The sequence below is a fragment of the Nuphar pumila genome, chromosome 9 (genome assembly GCF_984573655.1).
Source record: "Nuphar pumila chromosome 9, dmNupPumi1.hap1.1, whole genome shotgun sequence".
In the NCBI taxonomy this organism is placed as follows: Eukaryota; Viridiplantae; Streptophyta; class Magnoliopsida; order Nymphaeales; family Nymphaeaceae; genus Nuphar; species Nuphar pumila.
The window spans coordinates 10875002-10901813 of NC_143257.1; the positions used below are offsets into that span (position 1 = coordinate 10875002).

General features: G+C 42.1%; 1 protein-coding gene across 5 annotated transcripts in view; it reads left to right on the forward strand.

The window, feature by feature from the left end:
- LOC149828411 (K(+) efflux antiporter 5-like) overlaps nucleotides 1–26812 on the forward strand; it is a 111383-nt gene that overhangs the window by 49371 nt on the left and 35200 nt on the right. The gene's annotated exons all lie outside the window — the stretch shown is intronic.

Below are 26812 nucleotides of genomic sequence, written 5' to 3' on the forward strand. Positions count from 1 at the left end.
ATTCGTATGTTGGCTGTTCACTAGATTGCCTGTTGTATCATAGGCCTACCTTGTATATGTACAATTGATTTATCTTGTGCTCAGTATTGTTAAAATATATATGTATGCGTGTGTGTGTATATATATATATATATATAATCTGTATTGTATTAGTTTGCCTGACATGGGCATTTTAGTCTTTTCACATGTAATTATAGTTGTTTATTAGAAACAACAATAATTTTCTTTTTCTTCATTTTTCTTATTTTTTCCTCTTTTTTTTGGTTTTTCATGCCATTGGGGGCCCTCCATAGAGTCGTTGGGGCCCTAATGGTCATAAATATGACCTTTGGGAGCTCCCCAACATCTCTATGAAGGGAGCTAGCTTCCAATGGCCTTCCTTTTGTTTTGTTGTATATAAATAGGGGAGGTGTTCCCCCTATTTTTCTCAATGCTTTTAAGCATATTATTAATAAAATCATATTCTTTTACTTGTTGGTATTGCCCTTTGTTGGCACTTTGTATTGTTCCATAGTGGACTTTTGCTTATACACTTTTGTGCTTGTATTGTACCTTTGTAATTGCCCATTGTTGGACTTGTATGTGTTTTTGCACTTTGTTGTAATTCTGCATACTTCATTCCATGGTATTAGAGCCATAGTGCTCTTGGTCTCTTGAAAAGTGATGCAGAGCAGGCGGTACCAGTACCATGTGACCCTGGCACGACCAGGGAACCCGACCCACCATTTGGATTGGACGATCGGATCCAGCAGCAGGATCTGACCCCAGGTGAGTTGACTCGATACAGGAAGATAACGCGCACCTACTCCAGAAAAGGGAAGACCCGGCTCAGCACCGATCCAGTCCCGAAGTAAAGCCTTCTCGGGTCCGGGTCCGGGTTCGGACCCGAGACCCAGATCCAGTGGCCATCTTTAAAAGCGCTGCTTAGGGCTGCGTGAGAGCAGTTTTGGAAGAATAACTACAGTTTTTTTTTTCAGCAACCTTGTTTTTTTTCCTGTCATTCTTTTCTCCTTTTCCCATTACTGTTCGTTGTTTGCCTTTTCCTTCCATTTTTTTATCAGCAACCTGTTCATTGACATTTGGCATTTAATACAAATAAGTTCCAGCATCACCGTCTGGGTGAGTTTTATTGTTTTGGCCTGTTCAGCACACGACTGTACACAGTCGTGCCTTCCCAGCCTCCATTAAGGTCACGCGAGGGTTGGAGATCGCATCAAGAGGTCGTGTCTGTTAAAATGTACTCATCAATTATTGTAATTAGATATATTTTATATATATAAAAGATGATACATATACATATATGGTATATATGTATATGTATCGTCCTAATTATATATATATATATAATATATATTTTTCTATATTATCCGTAGGGGTAGTTTAGTCATTTTATGCATATTCCATTTTGGAATATGATTATATTTTCTCTTTTTATTTTTCCTTTTTTTATTTATAAATTTATTTTTTTTGTGGTTTGCGCCACATTGGAGGACTCCCCAAAGAGTCGTTGGGGGCTCCCAACGACTCCTTTGGGAGCCCCCCTATGTGGCTCCTCAAAGGCTTATAAATAGGGGTTTTCCCCTTTGTATTTTTTACTTTCTTTGAGGAGCTTTTGCTCCATTGTAATGGGTGTTACACCCTTCTTCTCTTCAATAATATTAACTTATGCCTTATAGGCATTTTTGCCCCTTTCGTGGGTTTATGTGTTAACACATTATGGGCTTGTGTTTTCCCCTTTAGTGGGTATATCCGCACTTCATGTGTTAGTTTTGCAACCTCCAGTTCGTTCCACGTTGGAGCTGCAAAACAGAGAGAGGTAGAGGAAGGGAGAGAGAGGTTTGGGGAAAACCGATACCCTGCTGTACATGGGTCGGCTGCTGTGTATTACTTTATGTTAACATGAGATTACAAACAAAATTAGGGTACTAGAATACCCTTTTTACAATAATCAATATTACATAATGCCATTAATGAGGAAGTGGGTGTCACGGGTCTGGATCTTCAGATCCATGACCTGTAACCAGAGAAAACACCAACAAGCGCTTGGTCTCTTTTCACCCTCCCTCAAGTTGTGCATGATCTTGAATCATGAACAACTTGCCTTTTAACGTCCAAAATTTGTCTTTAGTCAATCCTTTTGTAAATATATCCGCCACTTGATCTGTAGTTCTAACAAATTCAGGCTCAATCTCTTTCTCTTCTACCTTTTGTCTCACAAAATGCTGGTCTATTTCAATATGCTTGGCACGACTGTGATGAATTGGATTAAAAGACATACTAATGGCACTCTGGTTGTCACACAAAAGAAGTGAACGAGATATCGATTCTCCTACTTCTGTCAGTAGATGTCTAACCCAAGTAGCCTCAGCAGTGGCGGCTGCCATTGACATGTATTCAGCCTCTGTACTGGATCTGGCAACAGCCTTTTGTTTCTTACTACTCCAAGAAACCAAATTCATCCCAATAAATACACAATAGCCGGATACTGATCTGCGTTCATCTGGATCTCCTGCCCAGTCCGCATCAGAATAAATAGTGATCTCATGTGCACTTTGCCCATTTGTCTTTCGTTTATATATGAGACCATCCCCAACCGTTCCCTTCAGATATCGTAGTATCCGTTTAACTGCTTCCATATGCCCTTCACATGGGGCATGCATAAACTGAGAAACTTGATTCACCGAGTATACTATATCAGGGCGAGTAAAAGTGAGGTATTGTAACATACCCACTATGCTACGGTACTGTGTGGGATTATCAAATGGATCTCCATCTTGAGAGCTAAGCCTTTGATGAAGAACGCTAGGAGTGCTTAAGGGCTTGCAGTCTTTCATACCCGCTTTATTGAGAACATCAATAGTATACTTATGTTGAGTGAGAGTCATTTCTTCAGAGGAACTGTCAACTTCAACTCCAAGAAAGTACCGTAGTTTGCCAAGGTCCTTCATTTTGAACCTCTGATTCAAGAGATGTTTGACTTCTTCAATGTGGTCATTGGAATTGCCAGTAATGATGATATCATCCACATATATCAACAACAGAGTAATTGTGTCTTGGTCCTTAAATATAAATAAGGAGTGGTCAAGAAGAGATTTCTTAAAACCATATTTTTGTATTTCAAGAGAAAAGCTGTCAAACCAAGATCGAGATGCCTGCTTCAATCCATATATCGCCCTTTTTAGTCTGCAGACATATTTTGTAGGATTACCTTCTGCGTAACCAGTGGGTTGTTCCATGTAAACTTCTTCTCTCAAATCTCCATGAAGAAAGGCCTTCTTCACATCAAGTTGGCTAATGGTCCATTGGTGTTCAATAGCTAAAGAAAGTATGACTCGGATTGTCCCCATCCTCACCACTGGACTAAAGGTTTCATCATAGTCCTGTCCTTGCTCCTGTGTAAAACCTTTGGCTACAAGTCTCGCCTTGTATCGCTGTATAGTCTCATCTGGTTTATACTTTATTTTGTACACCCATTTCGAACCAACAACATTTTTGTCAGGTGGTCTTGATACGACATCCCACGTACCACATTCATGTAGAGCTTCCATCTCCTCATTCATAGCTTCAATCCATCTTCTGGAATTTGATGCTTGAGAGAACGTTGTGGGTTCATCTTCTTTATTCAAGGCTGTTAGAAAGAGTTGAAAATCTAATGAGAAATTTTCATAACTGACCCACCTTTCAATTGGATGGCGAGGACGTGTGGATCTTCTAGTATCAACAATGTTGGATGTTGAGGATGTGTCCATGTCTGAATCAACTATAGTGGGTGACTCTCTTTCTCGTCGAGTATAGACAAAGCCTCTATATCTTCCTGGATTCAAAGTTGAGTCTGTATTTTCATGATCAATCATCCCATCAGTAGACATAGGTATCTTATCCTTTTGAGTGCAATTTGAGCAAGCATCACTAGCTTCTGTGAGAAGTTTATAGTTCAACCAAGGATAGTAAGCCTGAACTTCATGTTTTGATTCTGAAGAACTATTACATTGACAATCAAAATTCAATTCATCAAAGATGACATTTCTTGATATTTTGATGCGCTTGCTCACCGGATCATAGCATCTGTACCCTTTATAGTCATCGGCATAACCCACAAACCTGCACTTCAAAGCCTTGTCCTGAAACTTATGTCTCTTTGAACTGTCAACATGAACATAGCATAAGCAGCCAAACACATGCAAATCATAGTAGTTGGGGTGAATACCAAAAAGAGACAAGTAAGGAGACTTGTTTTCCAAAATAGTCATGGGCAATCGATTTATCACATGAACTGCAGAATGAAAAGCCTCTGTCCATAAAGTGATCGGAAGATTACTATCATGCATCATGCTCATCGCACTCTCAACAATATGGCGATGCTTTCTTTCAGCAATCCCATTCTGCTGAGGTGTGTGCGGGCAAGACACCTTTTTCCTTATCCCATTACTTTGAAGAAAGTTAGTAAAGTCAATGGAAGAGAATTCACCTCCTCCGTCACATTGGAAACTTAGGATGTTTTCAGAAAATTGGTTTCTGACAAAGGAATGGAAGTTACGGAACAACTTGAAAGTCTCAGATTTATGTTTCATGAAAAATATCCAGGAATAGCGAGAATAACTGTCAACAAATAAAAGATAGTATCTAGTTCCAAACATAGAAGCAACTGGAGCAGGCCCCCAAACATCAGAACAAATAGTCTCAAAAGGTCTTGAAGCTCTTTTATTGATAGAATGAAATGGTAAAACATGACTCTTACATAAGAGACAACTAGAACATTTGTTGTCATTTACATTTATTCCTAAACTTGACTTGGGAATGAGGTTACTTGAAACAAGCTTCTCAATGAAATTATTGTTGCAGTAACCTAGACGACCACGCCAAAGATTTGGCTTATTGATTTCAGAGACACTAAAAACGCAGGTAGGATTTTCAGAAGACAATGGTGATTGGAGCTTCAAGTTTGGGTCTGCAGAGCGAATATGTGCTGAAGGATCTTCTTGAAAAACATACATATTGCCTTGCCGTTTCCCTCTAGCGAACATCTCCTTCGTGCAGAGATCCTTAACAAGAACAAAAGATGGAGTAAATTCAACTGAGGCTTTGATATCATCAACAAGTTTAGAAACTGAAACAATGTTTTTCTTGATATTAGGGGCATAAAGAACATTTGAAAGATTGATGGAAGATTCAGGTAAGGGTATGATGGAGTTTCCAATATGCGAAACAGAGTGGTGTGATCCATCTCCAGTAACTATACTACTTCTACCAATGTAAGGAACAAGTTTTAGGAGCTTACCTGCATCACCAGTAACATGAGTCGCTGCGCCAGAATCCACGTACCAAGTGCCTTGTTCATTCTGTTTCAGATTCAATTCTGCTTAGGCTGACAATAACAACTCTTTTACTTCTCCGCTAGTCCTTGTATTGTCTGTGCTTCTTTTTGCTTCAGTTTGTGTTGATTTTCCTTTATTTAGGGAATTGAACCAGCAGTTAGCTTTGATATGCCCCCTTTTATTACACAGAAAGCAAGTAGGAATTGACCTCTGTCTTTGTGGGTTGGTATATGAGTTGGGGTTAGGCAATAATCCACGACCTCCATGACCACTTCTACCTTGTGCTCCTTTTCCCTTGATATCATAATTTTCTCGTCCTCGTGCATAAGTAACCCCTGTAGCAAGAACTTCTTGTGCCCCAGTATGCATAAATGATTCTTCAGAAAATCCCTTTAGATTCATCTCATATTGTAAAAATTTTGCACGCAGATCTTCAAAATTGGGCAGCTCAGGTAAACATAACAGAGAAGTGACAATCATATGATAGTCGTGTCCCAATCCACTGAGGGTTTGCTGTACCAAATCTTTATCAGAAACTGTACTTCCAACAACTGCTAACTGATCTGTGATGACCTTCATTTTGTTCAAATATTCCATGATGGTCATGGACTCCTTTCTTAACATTTGAAATTCTCTTTTAAGAAACATAATCCTGGCCTGAGAAACCTGTGAGTATGTCTGAACAAGTCTGTTCCAAAGTTGCATGGCAGTGCAGTCATCTGGAATGGCTACAAGAACCTCTTGTGAGAGTGTTGATGTAATATAAGCAACAAGCGCTTGGTCTCTTTTCATCCAAGCCACAAATTCAGGATTTCTAACATATACGGTAGTAGATTTCCCTTTGCTGTCCCTTTCTTCTTGTGATATGAACTCAGGAGGAACTGGAATGGATCCATCCAGATGTCCAGAAAGATCCTGACTCCTAATGAAAGGTATGATTTGCCTCTTCCAAGTCAAGAAATTACCATTATTTAATTTTTCAGACACAAGTTGGCTGAGGAAACTTGAAGAAAGAACTGACTGGTTAGGAAGAGAATTCATGTTTCACATCTGCTTACACCTGCAGTTCTGTAATTTTTCTTTTTTTTTTTTTTGCAGGAACTAATTCAGATTGCTGATACGAAACAGAAATTTAAAGACAATCAGATTTCTGATTTGTATATGAAAAGGAATATTGGATATGAAAATCCAAAAAAAAATGTGCATATGTATTCCTAATGTCGGCTTGTTAATGGCTGAATGAGGGAATCTGGGCTGAAGCACTCAAGAGATAAAAATAAACAGTGGCGAAACCAAGGTTCGGCCACCACCAACGTAGGAGAAAAGGAAACTGTAGGAAGAAAAATTGAGAAAAGAAGAGGATGAATAAGACGTGAATCCAAAGTTGGCTGGGTGAGAAAAGAAGGGGTGAATAAGACCTGAATCCAAGGAGAACAGAATTAGTTGGGTCAATCGTGATTCCCAGAAACCAAAAAAGAAATCTCAGTTGTCTGGGTCAGTCGTGAACCCAGAAAGAGGCGAGAAACAGGCTGAGACTGACTGGGTCAGTCGTGATTCCAGAAAGAAATAGGAAACAGGTGTAGGATCTTCAGACTTTGAATGAAACTGACTAGGTCAGTCGTGAATCCAAAAAGAAAAGAAAACAAGAACAGCCGTACCTTTTTTTTTTTGATTGATTTTCAGACTTTGGAAGAGGAAATAGAGGAGAAAAGGATCTTCAGACGTGTCTTTTGAATCGATCCCAGTTTCAGCTGAAGTGTGGCTTTGATACCATGTTAGTTTTGCAACCTCCAGTCCATTCCACGTTGGAGCTGCAAAACAGAGAGAGGTAGAGGAAGGGAGAGAGAGGTTTGGGGAAAACCGATACCCTGCTGTACATGGGTCGGCTGCTGTGTATTACTTTATGTTAACATGAGATTACAAACAAAATTAGGGTACTAGAATACCCTTTTTACAATAATCAATATTACATAATGCCATTAATGAGGAAGTGGGTGTCACGGGTCTGGATCTTCAGATCCATGACCCGTAACCAGAGAAAACACCAACAAGCGCTTGGTCTCTTTTCATCATGTGCATGTGTATTGGTTCATTATTGAACCTAATGTATTCAAAGCCGTTTCCTAACATGGTATCAGAGCAAGGTTGGGATCGAAGTGCTCTTTGTTGCATCGGGAAACGTGCTATTCAAGAAATTTTAAAGAAAAATGGTGAAGTCCTCATTTCTCTATTTTGTTTCTTAAAAGTATTCGGTATGCATTATATTTTTTTAAGTATTATGCATTATGAAGAATTAGATATGTTTTGCATATGTGTTCTCTTTGTCATTATGATTTTGGGTTCTTAACATTTCATTGAACTTTTTTCGTATATTATTCTTTTTCGTATGTCTTTTCTTGAAAGTCTTTTATTGGTAAATTCTAAAACCGGTGAACTTGTTTCTCGAATAATTAAATATGTGATTGCTCAAAACATGGTCTAATGGGTCGATAAAATTTTTTTTTATGACCATTGGAATTTTTAAATTTATACCTAATTTTGGTTGTAAGAATACCGTTTATATGAAAAATAAGTCTTTTAAGAAAGTTATGTTAAAAGTAAAATGTTTGTGAGATATGTAGCATTGCTCACATACTCTCATCATAATTGTTGGTTCATATTAAAGGTATGCGTTTATCCACTAAAATGTCCTATATGAGGCTTTTCATAATATCGTGTGATTGACATATATTAACTATGAAAAATTCCTTATTAATTTTTTATTTTCCTACCTAATGAGTTCTTTTCATATGAGCAATATTTGATTAAGAAGGCATTTTATAATACTGGTTGAATTAAGTTTTAAAAATGATCTCATGAAATATGGTTATTTTCTTTACATTCTTCAATTCAATTTTAAGAATGTGTTTTATTATAAAATTTATGGTCTTCATTAATGTTTGTTGCATACCAATTACATTAGGAGTTTGTTATAATCTATTAAGTCATATGTTTTTAATAATATTATGAATTTTTGTTTATAGATTTATGTCATAACGCAATCCTATTATTCTTTTTTGTTGGGATTTTCTCCACTTTAATGAAGTTTTCCCTCTTCCTTTCGTATGTACCCTCTTTTGGGGATTTGGTTTTGTGTTGGATCTCTCTTTGAGAGGCCTTTTGATCATTGTGAATCTTCTTATGAGTATATACTCTTTGAGAAGATTTCATGATTGTTATAAGCTTCTTTTTTAACAATATTGGTTTTTTATGAGATTTTTTAAATATTACCATTTTTATGAATGCTTGGGAGCTCTCTCTCTTTTTTCAATAAGAGTTGTTTATATTGTCTTCTTTAGGGCTTGTGTTTGGTTTGTCCCTTAGTGGACTTGTGAGATTGTTTCTTTTATCGTTGTAAGTGCTTCCGCAATATCTTGTTATATGTTGTCCTAAATTTGTTATTTGCTCATTTTAAGATTATTGTCATTCAACATCTTGTATTGCGTAAAAATGCATCTATTATCATTTGATGTGCATATAATTGCACTTTATATCTATCATAGTTAAAGGCTTGATTTGATTCTTGGATTATTCCAAATCGGTTCTTGCACATGACGTTGCTTAATATTCTATGTTGTGTTTGTGGCATAAATAGGCCTTTTGATATAAATGACTTCTTTTTAAAGATTTGATCATGATTAAGCATAATTCGTGTTTATGCAAAATTATTGTTGCGACTGATTATATTGGACCTTTGATTAGATTTTTTAATCGGTCCTCTTTGTAAAAACTTCTATTTGGAAAATGTTTCCTTAAGTGTTTATTGCCTTTTTGTGGCATTTTTATTTGACCATCACATATTATTTAATGCATCATTTGTTTGGCCTTATTATTGTTATATTAGAGATGTTTGTTAAGGTGAGTTATGTGCACCTTGTGTTATGTCATATTAGGTTGTCAACTTGAAGTTTGACCCTAAAATGACTTGTTATGTGATCTCTAATTATGAGTGTGTCACTCATTTATTTTTTGCCATTGTTCCTATGGATGCTCTTAATTATGTGAAACTGTGATGGATATATGATGGTTGGAACCTTAAATGTTTTAAGGTATATTAAAATCAATGTTTTATTTGTTATATGTTTATCATTACAAGTCTTATTGCCTCAAAAGTCTTCTTCTTTTATAACTCTTATCTAAGTGTCATCATATGTAGACAAGAATTTTATTACACCTTTGTGTGTTGGTAGCCCTTTGTTGGCTTTATTCTCTTGATCTAGTAGCTGAACACACTTGTCTTGAGTTTATTATATGTAGACAACACACATTGATTCACACCATGGTGTGTGATTTTAGTCAATGTTGGCATTTTTGTCCTTGTTCTAGTCGCTGAAATGTATGCCCATGGTTGCCTTCTTTCACTCATTTCAAGTGTCATTTTATGTAGACAAGAGATGTATTGTGTTTTAGCCCATGGTTGACTTGATACTCTTGTTCTAGTAGCTGAACATACTTGATTTTGAATGTCTTTTTACGTAGATAAGAGATGCTTTTGGTCCATGTTGGCGTGTATTCTCTTGTTTTTGTCGTTGATACACTCATTTCAAGTATTATTACATGTAGACAAGAGGTATTTTTACACCTTTGTGTGTGTCTTTTGACCTTTAATGACATTATGGTTATGTTCTTAGCTTATACACTTGATTTGTGAGTTTTGGAGGACTAATGAGGTAATTGCTTGTAGTAGATGAACTATTGTTGAAATTTATGAAATTTCATTCATATTTTGCCTTTTAAAGATACAAGAGAATCATATCATTAATATGCATATTTTTAAAATCATTTTTTTTTTGGCATTTAATCTACATATTAAGTGCTTATGGTTTTGGCCACCTTTGTATTTAATATGCAAAATGAATTTTTATAATTGCAATCATTTGAGTGAGATGTTCCTAAATGTGTAAGGTTCGCTACTAAAATAGAGAAATGTGTAGATTATGCATTGCAAAATGAATAACACCCATTAATTCATACCTCTTTATAAGCTTCTTATGAAGCCTTTTATGAGTGAAATATATTTTTCCACCTCTCTTGTGTGTTTGACCACTTTTGTGGTTTATTTTGCCCATTAGTGGCCTATTGTATATGTGCGTGCTTACTCTTGGAGATTTCGTCTCTCTTGTTTGATACTTCATTATAAGCTTCTTATGGGGTCCCATGGCGGACCATTGCTTTATTCCCCATTGTGGGGTTGTGTTTTGACCATTTTTAGAGCTTGTGAAAACATTATGCATTCTTGTAATTCGTTTCCTCTCTCTCTTTGACATGATATATGATTTTGAAATATTGGTTTTCTAAATTTTCTTTTCATGCTAAAGTAATTATCCTATCATGTGCTTCAAATTACTATGCATAAGTTATATTTTTGCACCATTGTTTTGTGGGTGAGTCATCCGATATGGTTTTGATTAATTCATCTTGTTAAGAATGTTCCATTTGAGTAAAGTGCAAAGATATTTTTTACTTGTTTTTTGTTGTTATTTCACAGGATCTTGGAGATGGGATAAAAAGAAGTACCTTGGATAAATCGGGAAATGGGTTCACCATTAAAAGACAATTGGAGGAAGGCATTTGCAAATTTCAATGGCATCCTTACCGAAGCCTCTTGGAGTCTTGCGACTTTTTTCAATCTTTTCGTTTCCCCACGCAAAGTTTGAGGGGGGGGGGTGTTAAAATGTACTCATCAATTATTGTAATTAGATATATTTTATATATATAAAAGATGATACATATACATATATGATATATATGTATATGTATCGTCCTAATTATATATATAATATATATTTTATATATTAGCCGTAGGGGTAGTTTAGTCATTTTACGCATATTCCATTTTGGAATATGATTGTATTTTCTCTTTTTATTTTTCCTTTTTTTATTTCTAAATTTATCTTTTTTGTGGTTTGCGCCACATTGGAGGACTCCCCAAAGAGTCGTTGGGGAGCCCCTAACGGTCACATTAACGGTCACAAATGTGACCGTTGGGGGCTCCCAACGACTCTTTTGGGAGCCCCCTTTGTGGCTCCTCAAAGGCTTATAAATAGGGGCTTTCCCCTTTGTATTTTTTACTTTCTTTGAGGAACTTTTGCTCCATTGTAATGGGTGTTACACCCTTCTTCTCTTCAATAATATTAACTTATGCCTTATAGGCATTTTTGCCCCTTTCGTGGGTTTATGTGTTAGCACATTATGTGCTTGTGTTTTCCCCTTTAATGGGTATATCCGCACTTCATGTGCATGTGTATTGGTTCATTATTGAACCTAATGTATTGAAAGTCGTTTCCTAACAGTGTCTTCACTGCCCTTATCGCAGCCCTCTGAAGGCTGCATCAACTTGGTATCAGAGCCCATACATCCTCCATCGACAGCCGCATGGCTCAAGAGGCGAGGAGCGATCCGGCACACGACAAGGAACGGGAAGAGGTAGGTACCGAAGACCCTATGATGCGCATGATGGAAATGATGACAAAAATGCAAGAGAATATGCTGCGCATGAACAAAGAAATGGCTGGGATCACCAAGAGGATGGATGGGATTGATTGTCGACTCGTCGCCATAGAATCGACGGTAGGGTCGAACTCGGCGACAACCTAACCAGTGGGTACCACCGTGGGTGATGGCGCAGTGAGCATTGACACGGCTGCAATGATCGCACCCAACTGAGAAGTGCTCCAGCCTGCGATACTGCTGGGGGGCATTGGGGAAGGTTTGCGTGGGACTACCAACCGAGAAGTGCTCCAGCAAGGTACGCCTACGTTGAACCATAGCACGACTATAGCGCATCCGACCCTGGAGCCCATTAGAGAGCCTCCCATCAGCGTCGTGCATACGCAGGTTTGGGACCGACCCCCACCACAGGGGCTGCAGGCCAGACCCGGCCTGTGTGGCCCAAGTTTGCCGCCGGATCCGACTGCGGGCACGCCAACGTCAGTTCGGACCGGGATGGGTCTGTCGACCCTCCTAGTGCCTGCGCACGGGAACACGATTGCAATCCATCCACGGGTTTAGGGGATTGATCCCCTGTGGATGAATTCAGACCCCTCAGGGTCCAGTCAAGAACCAATGTTAAGTGGGTCCGGACCCGATTACCGAGGGCCACCCTTTGGGTTCTTAGGAGCGGGTCCAGGTCTTACAGCCCCATACTCAGCCTACCCAGTTGGGTTTGGTTCGCAGTTTGCTCCGAATCCGACCCAACCCGTGAGTTTTGAACCTCAAAATGGATCCCATACCGACCCAAACTTGTATCGGACCCGGACGGAGCTCCAGTTTGATCTTGAGCCGGGTCAAAACCAGATCCACCCTCATATGGATCGTGGATCAAGTTCAAACCAAGTTTTTTACCCCCACAACTCGATCCACGATCCAACCTATCCAAATCTGGGTTCGACGAATAGTCTAGGATTAGGCCCGACCCATATCCAGTCGGGCAAATCATCTCAGTCCTATCCCAACCCAACCCGATACCCGAACTCCAACCAACCCATTAACCCCTTACCGATCCAAAACCCGATACCTCACCCGATCCGACAACACTGTCATAACCCAAACCCGTATTACCCTGCTCCTACCCATTTGGAACCCGAGAGACACCAGACCCACCCACCTTACCCTGGACCTCCTGTCATCCCGGTGCCCCAGCGCCGGCCGCAGATGGCTCCCGTCCACGGGCAAGCTAGACTGAGGCATAATCAACAGGGAGTGGCGCGACCTGAGCGCCAACCACCCATCAGTGGAGTTCGTCAGCACCAGCATCCAGGCGAGCAGTACCGCACAGAGGGCGATGAAGCAGTATGGGACGACGACGCTTTCTGGAACGACTATCCTGCAGGAATAGTGGAGCACCCCTCCACTTACGAAGTAAAGTTGGATCTTCCGGAGTTTGCGGGACGATTCGACGCGGAGCAGTTCTTCGACTGGTCTTATGCCATGCAATTTTTCTTTGACTACCACACCGTAGCTGAGCACCGTCGTCTCTCTAGCGTCTACTCGGTTGAGAGGGTTAGCACATACATGGTGGGTGGAGCTGCAGCGATCAAGAGAGCGGTAGGGACTAGAGCGTATACAGTCGTGGGAAGAGATGCAGAGATTGATGCAGTCAAAATTCGTGCCTTCAGATCACGCTGAGAGAGCCTACAAGGAGTACCTAACCCTGCGTCAAGGCACTCGGACTGTGGCAGAGTACAATGTGCAGATCGAGGAAACTGCCCGCCAGCAGGTCACGAGGTACATTTCTGGTCTCCATCCCCTGTTATTTCTGATGACTTTAGTTGTATCACGGTTGAGACATTAGATCAGGCCAACAGTTATGCCATGAACGTCGAGGAAAAGTTGAAACGGAGGCAGGAATATAGGACCTCCCGTAGTGAATAGTCCAGTCGACCCAAGTCGAGTTTTCCAACCAGGGGAGCGAGCTCCCCTAGGAAGGACTCAAAGTCTACCCCTAGAGCAGAATTTAGCAAACCTGATCCGTCCGGACCCGCATTCAATACCCGGTCTAAAGCCAAACCTAGTAATTCTACCATCCGTTGTTTTAGGTGTCAGGAGCAAGGGCATGTCGCGTCTAGGTGCCCCACTGTGGGCAAAAACACCCATCTCGTTGAAGGTATTGTGGAGTCAGCACCCGAGAGTGAGAGTGAGTCTTTGGTCGAGGATGAGGATGTAACGCCCCAAAATCGTGGACTTGAAACCTTTTATGAAAAAGGTTGGAAGCTTTGAAATCAATCATTTATCAGAGTTTAAAACAGAAGTTCAGCGGAAGATCAGGTTCAAAACAACAAGTCCCTAGACTTTGGGCACATTACAACCAAAAAGCAGATTCCCCCTTACAAACCGATTTGCAGTTCAAATATATATTTTATTGAAATTAAAGAAGAACCACATTTTGGTAATACAGTTTTAGAAATGCAGAGTTATAATCGAAAGAGATACTTTCAAAGAAACCTTGTACCATCTATCAAAAGAGTCCCTAGGAGCGCAACGTCAGGAAATGGCATTTGCCTTGAATGCATCACATCATCATGTCATCGCAAGCTGTCTCAACCTGTTCACCACCTGCCCATGGAAATGGGTCAGTCACACAACAGACTAGTAGGGGTGCAAATGACAAGAAAGAGCAGAAGCTGCAATAAGTAAGATAAACGCTAGCCCAAGCAAAAACAAGCAAGACTAGCAGATCTAACCAAATGTGTTGTGGAGTAAGCAAAGCTCTAGTAAAACAGACAGCTACGTAAAAGAGCAGGAAGGATCAGAGTGCTTGAATAGACCACTATAGCAATCTCACAAATATAATAGGTGAAGAGTAACTAACTCTATCCACCAGCCAAGCAAAAGCAATTGCAAAAGACAGGTATTCATAACAACATTCGAAATAAATACAAGTATCATTATATGGTTCAGCCTATCGGCCAACAGCTACATTGATCGTGAGGCACAAGCTATTGTATCACAAGCAATTTGTAAGCTACACAGGATAAGCAATCAACTAGTATGAGAAGCTAGTTATCACCAAGCACAGAACTGCGTAAGCAGTTTAACCAACAAGGGTAACGCCTCGACAGGCGTACCTAGCTCAACGAGTAGCGTACCTAACTACCGAGCTAACAAGCTAGCAAGCAATGCACGTCACAATATGCATATCTCAAGATCATGTGCATAAGTTATATCTTGTCTCATTACTGAGCAGGCCGTTGTGGGTACGCACAAGGTAAAACGTAGAAACAGCCGAGATCGATTCGGGGGTCCATTATGCTATGTATTTTATTATACCCCGAATGACTGACTGAGTCCGCTTCCTAAGGGGACGGTCTGTGACCAAGAGAGTAAATCCCCAAAGGCAAACAAAGGCCCAATGGATGCGCATCCGTACTTCTGCAGAAGTGGCCCGAAGGATTTCCCCTAACCTCCGATGACTGGGGAAGGTCGGATCTTTGCCCGAGATTGCCATATATGACTGTCCATCGGAGTTTTGTACCATCCATCCTCTCTCTTGATGAACCGTTCCGAATGAGCACGACGGAGGGTTTCTTAACCGCCGTCCCATTTTCATGCTCTGGTCTTTCAACCCAATCGAGCATCTTGCCTGTGAAGGCGCATGATTATTATTTAGGTGAGTTATACGCGCCATTGCGCGTTCGAGACAAGCACACAATTCACATCTTACTCACAGCAGTACGCATCGTAACTATTCACATATACAATCATGATAAAAAAGGGGGTCAATCCTCAGTGAGGGTAGAAACATCACTCTTGTGATCTCAAACACATGCCATTGCATGTTCGAGGCAGACATAGGCCTCTCATCCTACTCATCGTAGTACGCAACGTACCTGTTCAAAAGTACAACCACGATAAAAGGGGTATGGATCTCTCGCAGGAAATCCCAAAGCTTCTACTTTATAGAAACCCGCAGTGAACTCATTCCAGTTCCAACTGATCGTGCTCGGGTCCTTTAGACAATTGCGAGCAACCTGCCTATTAGGCGAAAGCAACATAACAGGGTTAGCTTAATGTGTCAATACACGCTTAGAGGTTACTGTAGACCTCTCGTTCTGCTCTCGTAGCCCAAACATATCGTATGTGACTAAGGGTACAACTACAAGAGGAGGGACATAGATCCTTCGTAAAAGATCCAACAATACCTTCACGAAGGCACCACAATCATGGTTGAACCAGAAAGCCTAGAAACTAGGTCTCGCATCAAAGGTGAGGTAGCGCCGATCTAGCGATGGCGCAAGTACCTCGCCAGGATTCCCGCCCCTACTCGTGCACAGGCTTCTAAACCAGGCTATCTGAGTCAAATCGAATAGGTGAACTAAGGTTGTAACACACCTATCCCGAATGCACCGATTTGGGAGATCTGACCGCTATCACTTTACAAGCTATACATTCCTGAAAATAGGATCGCACCTAGGACAATGTCTTTTGAGAACTGAAGTGCATAAGTGCGTGCCGTGGCTTGTAAGCCAAGTGAAACGATATACACTATACATTCGAAGTTGCACGCAGGGAGTGCAAGCTGACAAGAGGCAAACGCATGCACATACTAATACAAAGGCAAAACGAGGGACAAGACTCAGTGGGCGAAACCGTACCGCGAGGGTAGAACGCTAAAGCTCCACACGAGGTATGAGATCATACCTCGATCATCGTAACGCACAAGCAGGCAAACACGTAAGCAACTCGTGAGGTAAGAGATCCTATACTGACCACGCGAGTGTAAAGGACGACTCACGAGGCATGGGGTTACACCTCGATAGATCAATAAGCGCAAGTAAGAAAAGGAGCATGCGACAAAGATAGGATACATGCACGAACAAGGCATATGCACGAAGCGCAGCATCAAGGTAAAGACGAATACATACAAAAGGTAAGTGCAAGAGCAATTACGATGACACAGGAAAGTAAAATACGAAGAGTAAAGCAGAAGCAAAGCCATGGCGCATAAAGCGCAGGGCAACAAGTAAAAACAAGAAGTAAAGTGCAAGAACGTAAAGAAGGACCAGGCATCCTGGAGAACAAGGCAAGCATAAGCAAGTAAATGCCAAGGCGCAAAGCGCGGGGCAGCAGGAAAGTAAAGTGCGAGAAAGTAGAGAGGACAAGGATCGCGAAACCGCGTCCTTGAGTTAAAAGACATGGAATGTAAAGATAGGAATGAAAAGCCTAGGCACATATAGCGCGGCGGCGACAGAAAGGAAAGTGCAAGAAAGTAAAGAGGACAAGGATCGCGAAACCGCGTCCTTGAAGGTAAAGACATACGTATATATATTATACGTATACATATATCATCCTCGTTTAATTATCTTTCTTATTTTAGCATTTATCAGTTCATTGTCCTTTCACGCAAGAATCCCCTACCTTAAGGGGCTGCGGTTCCTCGTACGCATGCAGCGTAGGCAAACAAGAGCTCGAGCCACAGAGGGCGAGCTAGATCCTCCGTTCAACCTGGAGAGCTTAGATAGTTAGCATATGCCGAAATAAACAAGCAACACAAGGCAGCAAGGCCTCCTTGCCGGCAGGAGGCAGATGCAGAAACTCTGCATCCTGCAGACAAGGGTGCCAGAGGCAGGGGCCTCAGCCCTGCTTGGCAAAAGCTGCAGAGGCAGGGAGCAGGAGCTCCCTGTCTGCCAGCACAAAGAAAGGCAGGGGAGGGAGCAGAAGCTCCCTGCCACACCTGCCACAACAAGGCAGGGGGGGAGGGACACCCCCTGTCAGAACACGAGACAGGGGCGCAGCCCCCCTGCCGGCAGCAAGAACAAGGCAAGGGGGCAAAGCCCCTTGCCAGAGAACAAAGATGCACACAGGGAAGCAGGGGGGGCTTCGCCCCCTGCTGGCATGATGCAGGAGGCAGGGGGACAGAACCCCCTGCCGAAGAGCAACAGAGGGTGCAGGGGGACTCCGCCCCCTGCAGGGGAAACAACAGGAGAGTAGGGGGCTTCAACTCCTGTTGAGGAAAAACAGAAGGCAGGGGAGGAGCCTCTCCCCCTACCAGAAACAACAAGGGAGCAGGGGGGCTCGCCCCCTGCCAGAAAACAAATGTAGGGGGCCTCGCCCCCTGCAAGCAAACACAAAAAGGAACAGGGGGGAGGGACCCCCTGTCAACAAAACAAATGGCAGGGGGACGGAACCCCCTACCAGCACAACAAGGATGGCAGGGGGAAGCCGAGCCCCCTGCCGACAAAGCAAAAGAGGCAGGGGGCCGATCCCCCTACCGAGAAGCAACGGAGGGCAGGGGGACTCGCCCCCTACCGGGAAACAATCACAAAGGTAGGGGGGGGGGGCGCCCCCTACCGAGAACAAAGAAAGAGTGACAGGGGGTGGAACCCCCTGCCAAGAAGGGTCAACGACAGGGGACTCAACCCCCTGTCGACCATCAGCAAACAGGGAGGCAGGCGGGTTTTAACCCCCTGCCAACAAGTGGTGACGACAGGGGGCTCAGCCCCCCTGTTGATCCACCCTGCACAAAGGAGAACAAAGGGGAGGGTTATACCTCTGAAAAATCGCAGCAAACGGGGCCGTCGGAGGCTGGCGTCGACTGAGGTCACCGAACGGAGGGTGGTGTTGCCGAAGTCGGAAGGCTGTCACCGGCACACGGGGTCCTTGGCACCACCGATGGCCAGACAAGGAGGGGACGAGCGGCGACCGACGGCGAGTCGCCGGCACTCGGCGACTGCAGTGAGGAAAAGCAGAGGGGTGACCGATGGCGACGAACCCTCACTCGAAGGGTGAGAGGCGAAGAGGTGGTGGTCGTGCTTGCAGGATACCGACGCTCGGGGGGTCGTCGGCGGCTCCCACGACACAGGGAACGAAAAGGGGGGGTTCTGCCAGAGCTAAAAGGCCGTCGGTGGCCGGCACAGGGAGCAGAACAAGGGGGATGCTGAGGCTGTCGATTGTCGAAGGTCGCCGGCGCTCGAAGGCCACTGGGTCGCCGGAGCTCAAAGGGGAGGCGAAGAGGGGAGTGCTCGCACCGTCGGGAGGCCGCAGGGAGGATCGCCGGTCGTTAGGGAGGCTGCCGGACGGAATCACTCGCCGGCGTCTCCGATCGCCGGCGGCAGCGTGAGGGGCGGGAGATCGGAGCAGAGGAGAGAGAGAAGGGGCGAGGGTTTTACCCCTCGCCCGAGACACCTGCGTCTTTTTAAAAGACGCAGGTTCTCGAGAGTTCGAGAACCCGGGTCCGGGTTGAGCTCGGGTCCGGCCCGGATCCGGGCCCGACACAGGGGTCAGACCCTGACTCGTGTCCGACACGTGCCGGGCACGTGTCTGACACGAGTCGGACGCGATTTTTTTTTCCACGGGCTTTACAGAGGATGAGAGGTAAGTCGTAGAGTTCGACGGCAACGTCGACAATTTATTATCCATCCGCCATGTCTTGACCGCACCCCGTGAGTCGACCCCTGCAGAATGGCTACGGAACAACATCTTTAGAACCCGATGCGACTGTGAGGGTCACACATGCGATGTTATTATCGACACCGGTGCTTGTGAGAACATGGTGTCCGAGAGCGTTGTGTCTACCTTGAATCTGAGAACCGAGAAACTGTCTCACACCTACAAGATGGCGTGGTTCAAGAAAGGAAACGAGGTTCCCATCACCCAGCGTTGTTTAGTTCGGTTCTCCATGGGGGAGCACTACCACGATGAGGTGTGGTGTGATGTAGCCCCTATGAGTGCGTGTCACATCCTGTTGGGTCGTCCTTGGCAGTTTGATCGCAAGACCATTCATGATGGCCGTAGGAACACATACTCGTTCATATTTAAGAGTCATAAGATAATCCTTCTCCCCATCAAGGAAACGGGGTTTCCCACGGTAGATAAGCCTGAGCGAGTTCCTCGGCTGACAGGACTATCCTACCGGTCTTTCTTGAACCAATGTCAGGAGGATGGTTATTGTTATGCTGTGGTGGCTAAGCCGTCGGTGAGTACGTCGTTACCAGTTCCTACGGACATCAGCCCCCTTATTGAAGAGTTTAGCGACATTATGCCAGATGACCTTCCAAATGGTCTTCCTTCCATGCGTGTCGTGCAACATGCTATTAATTTTGTGCCAGGGTCGAGTCTCCCCAATCTCCCCGCGTATCGTATTAACCCCTCCGAGCATGCTGAGTTGTTGAGGCAGGTCCAGGAGTTACTACAAAAGGGCTTTATTCGTGAAAGTGTGAGCCCTTGCGCGGTACCCGCCCTGCTCACCCCTAAGAAAGATGGGTCCATGCGCATGTGTGTAGATAGTCGAGCCATAAACCGCATCACTGTCAAATACTGGTTTCCCATCCCTCGTTTGGATGATATGTTTGATATGTTGGCTGGTGCTTTTCTCCAAAATCGATTTAAAAAGTGGGTATCACCAAATTCGTATCCGAGAGGGGGATGAGTGGAAGACGGCAATCAAGACACGTGATGGGTTGTACGAGTGGTTAGTCATGTCATTTGGGCTATCTAATGCCCCAAGTACTTTCATGAATATGATGACCCAAGTGCTATGCCCTTGTATAGGGAAGTTTGTTGTGGTCTATCTTGATGATATTTTGATTTATAGTTCATCTTTATCTGATCATTTGAGTCATCTGCCTCAGGTCTTAGAAATTTTAAGGAGAGAAAAATTGTATGTCAATGCAAAAAAGTGTGAGTTCATGACGTCCAGTGTCGTATTCCTAGGCTTTATTGTGTCATCTGATGGAGTTAAGGCATACCCTGCGAAAGTTCGTGCGATTGTGGATTGGCCTATCCCAAAGACTATTGGAGAGATCTATAGTTTTCACGGGTTAGCCACTTTTTACCGACGTTTCGTGAGAAACTTCAACACCCTCATGGCCCCCATCACGAAGTGCCTCAAGGGTACTAATTTTCAGTGGACGCCTGCTGCGGGAAAAGCCTTTACGATCATCAAAGAGAAAATGACCAATGCTCTTGTCTTAGCCCTTCCTGATTTTAGTGCAGTCTTTGAGGTTGAGTGCGATGCCTCCAAGGTGGGAATTGGCACAGTATTGAGTCAGAATCGTAGACCTGTTGCCTTCTTTAGTGAGAAGCTGACTCAGGCCAGGCGCCAGTATTCCACTTACGATGTTGAGTTTTATACCGTGGTACAAGCCCTTCGTTATTGGAGACATTATCTTATTTATAAGGAATTTGTCTTGTACACGGACCATGAGGCATTGAAGTATCTGAATAGTCAAAAGAAGTTGAGTGCTCGTCATGCCAAGTGGGTCAGCTTCTTGCAAGAGTACACCTTCTCGATTCGCCATCAATCTGGTACCCTAAACAAAGTGGCTGACGCTCTTTGTAGGAAGAACAACCTCCTGATGACTATGTCAGTGCAGGTCATTGGGTTCAAACAGTGCAAGGAATTATACCCCACTGACCCTGATTTTCAACAAGTCTGGGAGAGGTGCATCTCTTCAGATCGCTCCATCGACCCCCGTTTTAGTATTCATAATGGTTACCTCTTTCGCGGGAACAAATTATGTGTGCCTGATTTCTCCCTTAGGCTTCAGTTGATTTCTGAATTACATGAAAGAGGGTTAGCAGGGCATTTCGGACATGATAAGACGTTCGCTCTGTTAGATGAACGATACTTTTGGCCCAAAATGCGTAAAGATGTTGTCAAGTTCATTCAAGGGTGTCATGTGTGTCAAGTGTCCAAGGGTCATCGTCAGAATAGTGGTCTGTATACTCCGTTACCCATTCCTGAACGGCCGTGGGAGCACGTATCCATGAATTTTATCATGGGCCTCCCCAGAACGCCACGTCGTTTTGATTCAATTTTAGTCGTTGTTGACCGGTGCTCCAAAATGGCTATTTTTGTCCCGTGTAAGTGAACCGTCGATGCCTCTTTAGTAGCGTCCAATTATTTCAAGAACGTCGCCCGCTTCCATGGTCTACCCCACACAATCAGTTCTGATCGTGACACGCGTTTTATGAGTCACTTTTGGAAATCGTTATGGGCCTTATTGAAGACCAAACTTCAGTTCAGTAGTGCGTACCACCCCCAAACCGATGGCCAAACCGAAGTTGTGAACCGCACCTTAGGAAATTTGTTACGGAGCCTAGTAGGGAAAAATGTTAAAACCTGGGATCTAGTCTTGCCTCAAGCCAAGTTTGCGTATAATAGTTCCATCAATCGGTCCACGGGCAAGTCTTCTTTTCAAGTGGTTTATGGTCGGTCGCCCACTCATGTCGTCGATCTAGCTCCAGTGTCCAGTCTCTCTGACCCCGCCCCCGACGCCTTTGATGCCGTTGAATACATGCGTGATATACATAGGCAAGTTCGGTCCAAACTCATTGAGAGTTACGAAGCGTACAAAGCCTTCGTTGACCAAGGTCGTCGCGACATTCAGTTTCAAGTTGGTCAGTTTGTTTGGGTTTACCTGCGTCCTGAGCGTTTTCCCGTGGGCACTTATAATAAACTGAGCCCTAAGAAATATGGTCCATTCCAGGTCCTACGACGATTAGGTTCGAATGCCTACCTCCTAGAACTGCCTCACGATTGGAACATTTCCCCGATTTTCAATGTGTCTGATCTATATGCTTACTGTGGGGACAACAAGTCGTTAGAGCCGACTTCTTCCCAACCAGGGGAGAATGATGCAGAGCAGGCGGTACCAGTACCATGTGACCCTGGCACGGCCAGAGAACCCGACCCACCATTTGGAATGGACGATCGGATCCAGCAGCAGGATTCGACCCCAGGTGAGTTGACTCGATGCAGGAAGATAACGCGCACCTACTCCAGAAAAGGGAAGACCCGACTCAGCACCGATCCAGTCCCGAAGTGAAGCCTTCTCGGGTTCGGGTCCGGGTTCGGACCCGAGACCCGGATCCAATGGCCATCTTTAAAAGCACTGCTTAGGGTTGCGTGAGAGCAGTTTTGGAAGAATAACTACAGTTTTTTTTTTTTTCAGCAGGCTTGTTTTTTTTCCTCTCATTCTTTTCTCCTTTTCCCATTACTGTTCGTTGTTTGCCTTTTCCTTGGAGATCGCATCAAGAGGTCGTGCCTTCACTGCCCTTATCGCAACCCTCTGAAGGCTACATCAAAAAGTAACCATTGAAAGATCGTGATTCGGGAATCGTGGTTTTTACGGTAACTCAAGTGGAGGGGCTCTTCCGTGTTCTTCCATAATCCCTCTTCCCTCTTCTACTAAGCTAAAATGGAGAATGAGCAAAAGATTGATCTTTCTTTCAAGTTGAATGGTACCAATTACATGATGTGGGCATTCGCCATGGAAAATAACCTCAAAGGCAAGAAGCTTTAGGGATATGTGATGGGCTTTATTCCGAAAGCTCAACTCAAACTCACCAAGTTGGAAGGAGGTCAAGAAAAAACTTTAGAATAAAATGCTCGTATAAAAGCCATTGAAGACCATCAATCCAAGACAGAAGATTGGGAAAGTAAACATGCAAAAATTCTTGCATGGTTTATGAATAATGTTGAGCTCAAAATATGTGCCAACATTGCTAAGTTCCACAAGGCGAATGAAGCATGGTTTTTTATGAAAGGTATGTATACACAAAAAGACCTTGCAAGGCAATTCTTTCTTCAAGAAAAAATGCGTACTATCAAACAAGGGGACATGAGTGTCCGTGATTACTTTATTTCTCTTGATCTCTTATGGGATGAATTATCTCTTCATAAACCCAAGTGGGTCGCTAGTGAAGATGTTAAACTAAGAAGAGAGTAAATGAAAAAAAAGTACTTTTTCAATTCTTACATAGATCCGAGCTTCTTTCTTTGGAAGATGTTGTTACCGAAATATGCCAAGAAGAGACTCATCTTGGTATGATAAAAGGAGGAAATGAAGTGTTAGTCGTGTCCAAACCCGGCAATCATGTAAGGACTTAAAGCCTCCACACTTTGGGAGGCAAAAAAGCTATAATTGTCATCATTGACATGAACCGGGTCATATACGACCCATTATCCCAAGTTATATGACACCCCCAAGAACAAAGTGATTTCTGTTGAAGAAACCACACCAAGGAAGGAAGAATCAATCAAAGGAAGAGATTCATTTTCACTTGCTCAATTATCGGGAGCACTTCAACTGTTGCTCAAATCTCCATCTACGTTGGGTGTCGCGATAGCCTCGTCTTTTTCTTTAGGTATGTCTTCTTGGATCCTTGATTCGGGGGCCTCCTTTCATATGACACTTCATGAGAATGGTCTATCTGATTTATGCACTAACTCAAAAACTTCCTATGTTTCAACTACCGATAGAACATCTTTGCAAATTAAAAGTATTGGAACCTTAAATTCTTCTAAAAGTTTTTTTGTGTTAAAAGTTAGGGTTGTTCCTCAACTAAATTTAAACCTTCTTTCCGTTTCACAAATTTTTTATCATAGATGTGAAATCTCCTTCTTATCTAAGGGTTGCTTCGTGTAGGATATCCGGTCCGGGAAGCAGATTGGGCAAGGCCATAGGTGGGAAGATCTCTACTTCATGAATTATCTAAATCTTCCTTCAAATTTTTTTTGTAATTATGTCCAAGATAAGGATATTGAAACTTGGCATAAAAGACTTGGACACCCAAGCTACTCATGTATTTTCTTTCTTTTGGGGAAAAATTTTATAATGAAAAAGAATTAGTTTGCAAAGATTGTATCTTTGGAAATATGAAATCCATTCCATTTCTTAATATAACTTTTGTCTCTAAGAGACCTTTTGAATTAGTGCATTTGGATATTTGGGGACCTTCTCCTGTCATATCAAGAGGAGGATATTCATATTATGTTACCTTTATCGATGATTTCACTTAGATATGTATGAATCTACTTCCTTAATTTCAAATCCGACATGTTCTCTTTCTTTAAGAAATTCCATATGATTGTCAAAAATCAATTTCAAAGCAAACATTTCTATTTTTATATCCGATTCGGGTGGTGAATACTTATCAAATGAGTTTCAAAATTATCTAGAACAAAACGGGATTTGTCACAAAAAATCATGTCCTAGAACTCCCCAACAAAATGGATTAGCCGAAAGAAAACAATCATATTATAAAAACCACTAGGACACTCTAACATCAACATATATTATAAATTTTTTTTGGGCTGAGGCCACTCTAACATCAACATATTTGATAAATAGAATGGCCTCATCATCTTTACAAAATGCATCTCCTTATGAAAAATTATTTGAAAGAACACCCGATTTCAAGTGGTTGTGAATTTTTGGTTGTAAGTATTTTGTACTCTTACATAAAAGAGATAAATTGTCTCCAAAAGCCATTAAATGTGTATTCATGGGTTATGGAGAAAACCAAAAGGGATGTAGATGTTTTGACTCTAAGAATAACAAACTATATGTTTCTAAAGATGTAAAATTTTTGAAAAATTAAAATGGTTTTGAGAGAACCAAGGAAAACAATGAAGTAGATTATACTTTTCTATTTGATCTCTTGCCACAAGAAGAGTTGACCTCTTGTGATGATTCTTTGAATGATATCAGTGATAATACCTTGAATGATAATAAAAATGGTGATGATAATGTGCATTTCATTGATGAGAATATGGAATCATCTATAAGAAATAATGATATTGTTGATAAACCCATACACATATATACCCGACACACATATATACCCGACGTGAGCAAAGGTATCCAATAAATGCTTTAGAAAAATATTCACAAAATTCATTGTTAGAAGAAACCTCTCTTAGAAGATCCAATCATGTCTCCAACCCAGCTAGTAGGTTTGTATCTTATGGCGCATTGACACCAAAATATAGGTCATGCCTAATAGCTTTACATTCCTATAATGAACCATCACATTATAATGAAGCAAAAAATCTTTCATAATGGGTTGAAGCAAAGAATATAGAACTTAAAGCTCTTGAAAATGCTAAAACTTGAGAAATAACTTCATTACCTATAAGAAAAAAATCAATAGGATGTAGATGGGTTTTTAAGGTTAAAACCAAGAGTGATGGGACTCTAAAATGATATAAAACTAGGTTAGTGGCCAAGGGGTACTCTAAAGAATATGAAATTGATTGTGAAGAAACATTTGCCTCAATAGCTAGAATGACTAGTGTTAGGACACTCATAATCGTTGCATCTATTAAAAAATGACCCCATATACCAACTAGATGTGAAAAATGCTTTTCTAAATGGTAAATTTAATGGGGAGGTATACACGGATCCTCTCTCGAGGTTTTGTATTGAAAAAGATAAAATCCTTAAACTTAAAAGGGCTTTATATGGTTTAAAACAAGCTCCTGAAGATTAGCATGATAAATTTAGTAATGTAATGACTCATCTAGGCTTTCATTCTTGCTATAATGACACTGTTATTTTTGTTAAAAGTATAGGTTCTACGGTTGTTATTCTTCTACTTTATGTAGATGATATGATTATCACTGAAAGTAACAAACAGGGAATTAGTGATATTAAAAATATTTAAAAAAAAAGTTTTGATATGTCTGATTTAGGTTTTTTAAGATATTTTTTAGGTATTGAAGTTGCGTATTTTTCCAAAGGGTACATTATTTCTCAAATAAAACTTGGTGGCGATATTTATACCAAGTTTGACATTACAGATGATAAGAAGATAGAAACCATATAAGTGATTAATGCTAAATTGAGGCTGAAAGATGAGACTCTGCTTGAAGATCCTAGACCTTACCACCAATTAGTTGGGTCGCTCACTTACTTATCTATCACTCGACCATACATAGCTCTTGGAGTTCACTCGGTCAGCCAGTTTCAGCATGCTTCTACCACTGTGCACATGAGTGTTGTCTTGAGAATTGTTAGATACATCAAGAATACTATAACAAAAGGGGTTTTTCTATCTTCATGTTCTTTATTAGATTTATATGCTTATACTAATGCTGATTGAGGTGAAAATCCCAATGATTGAGTCTCAACTACCGGTTTTGTGTATTTTTAGGTGACTATGATTTCATGGAGATGGAAGAAGTAGCAAAAAGTATCATTGTCCTTAACTGAAGTTGAATATCGTGCAATGGC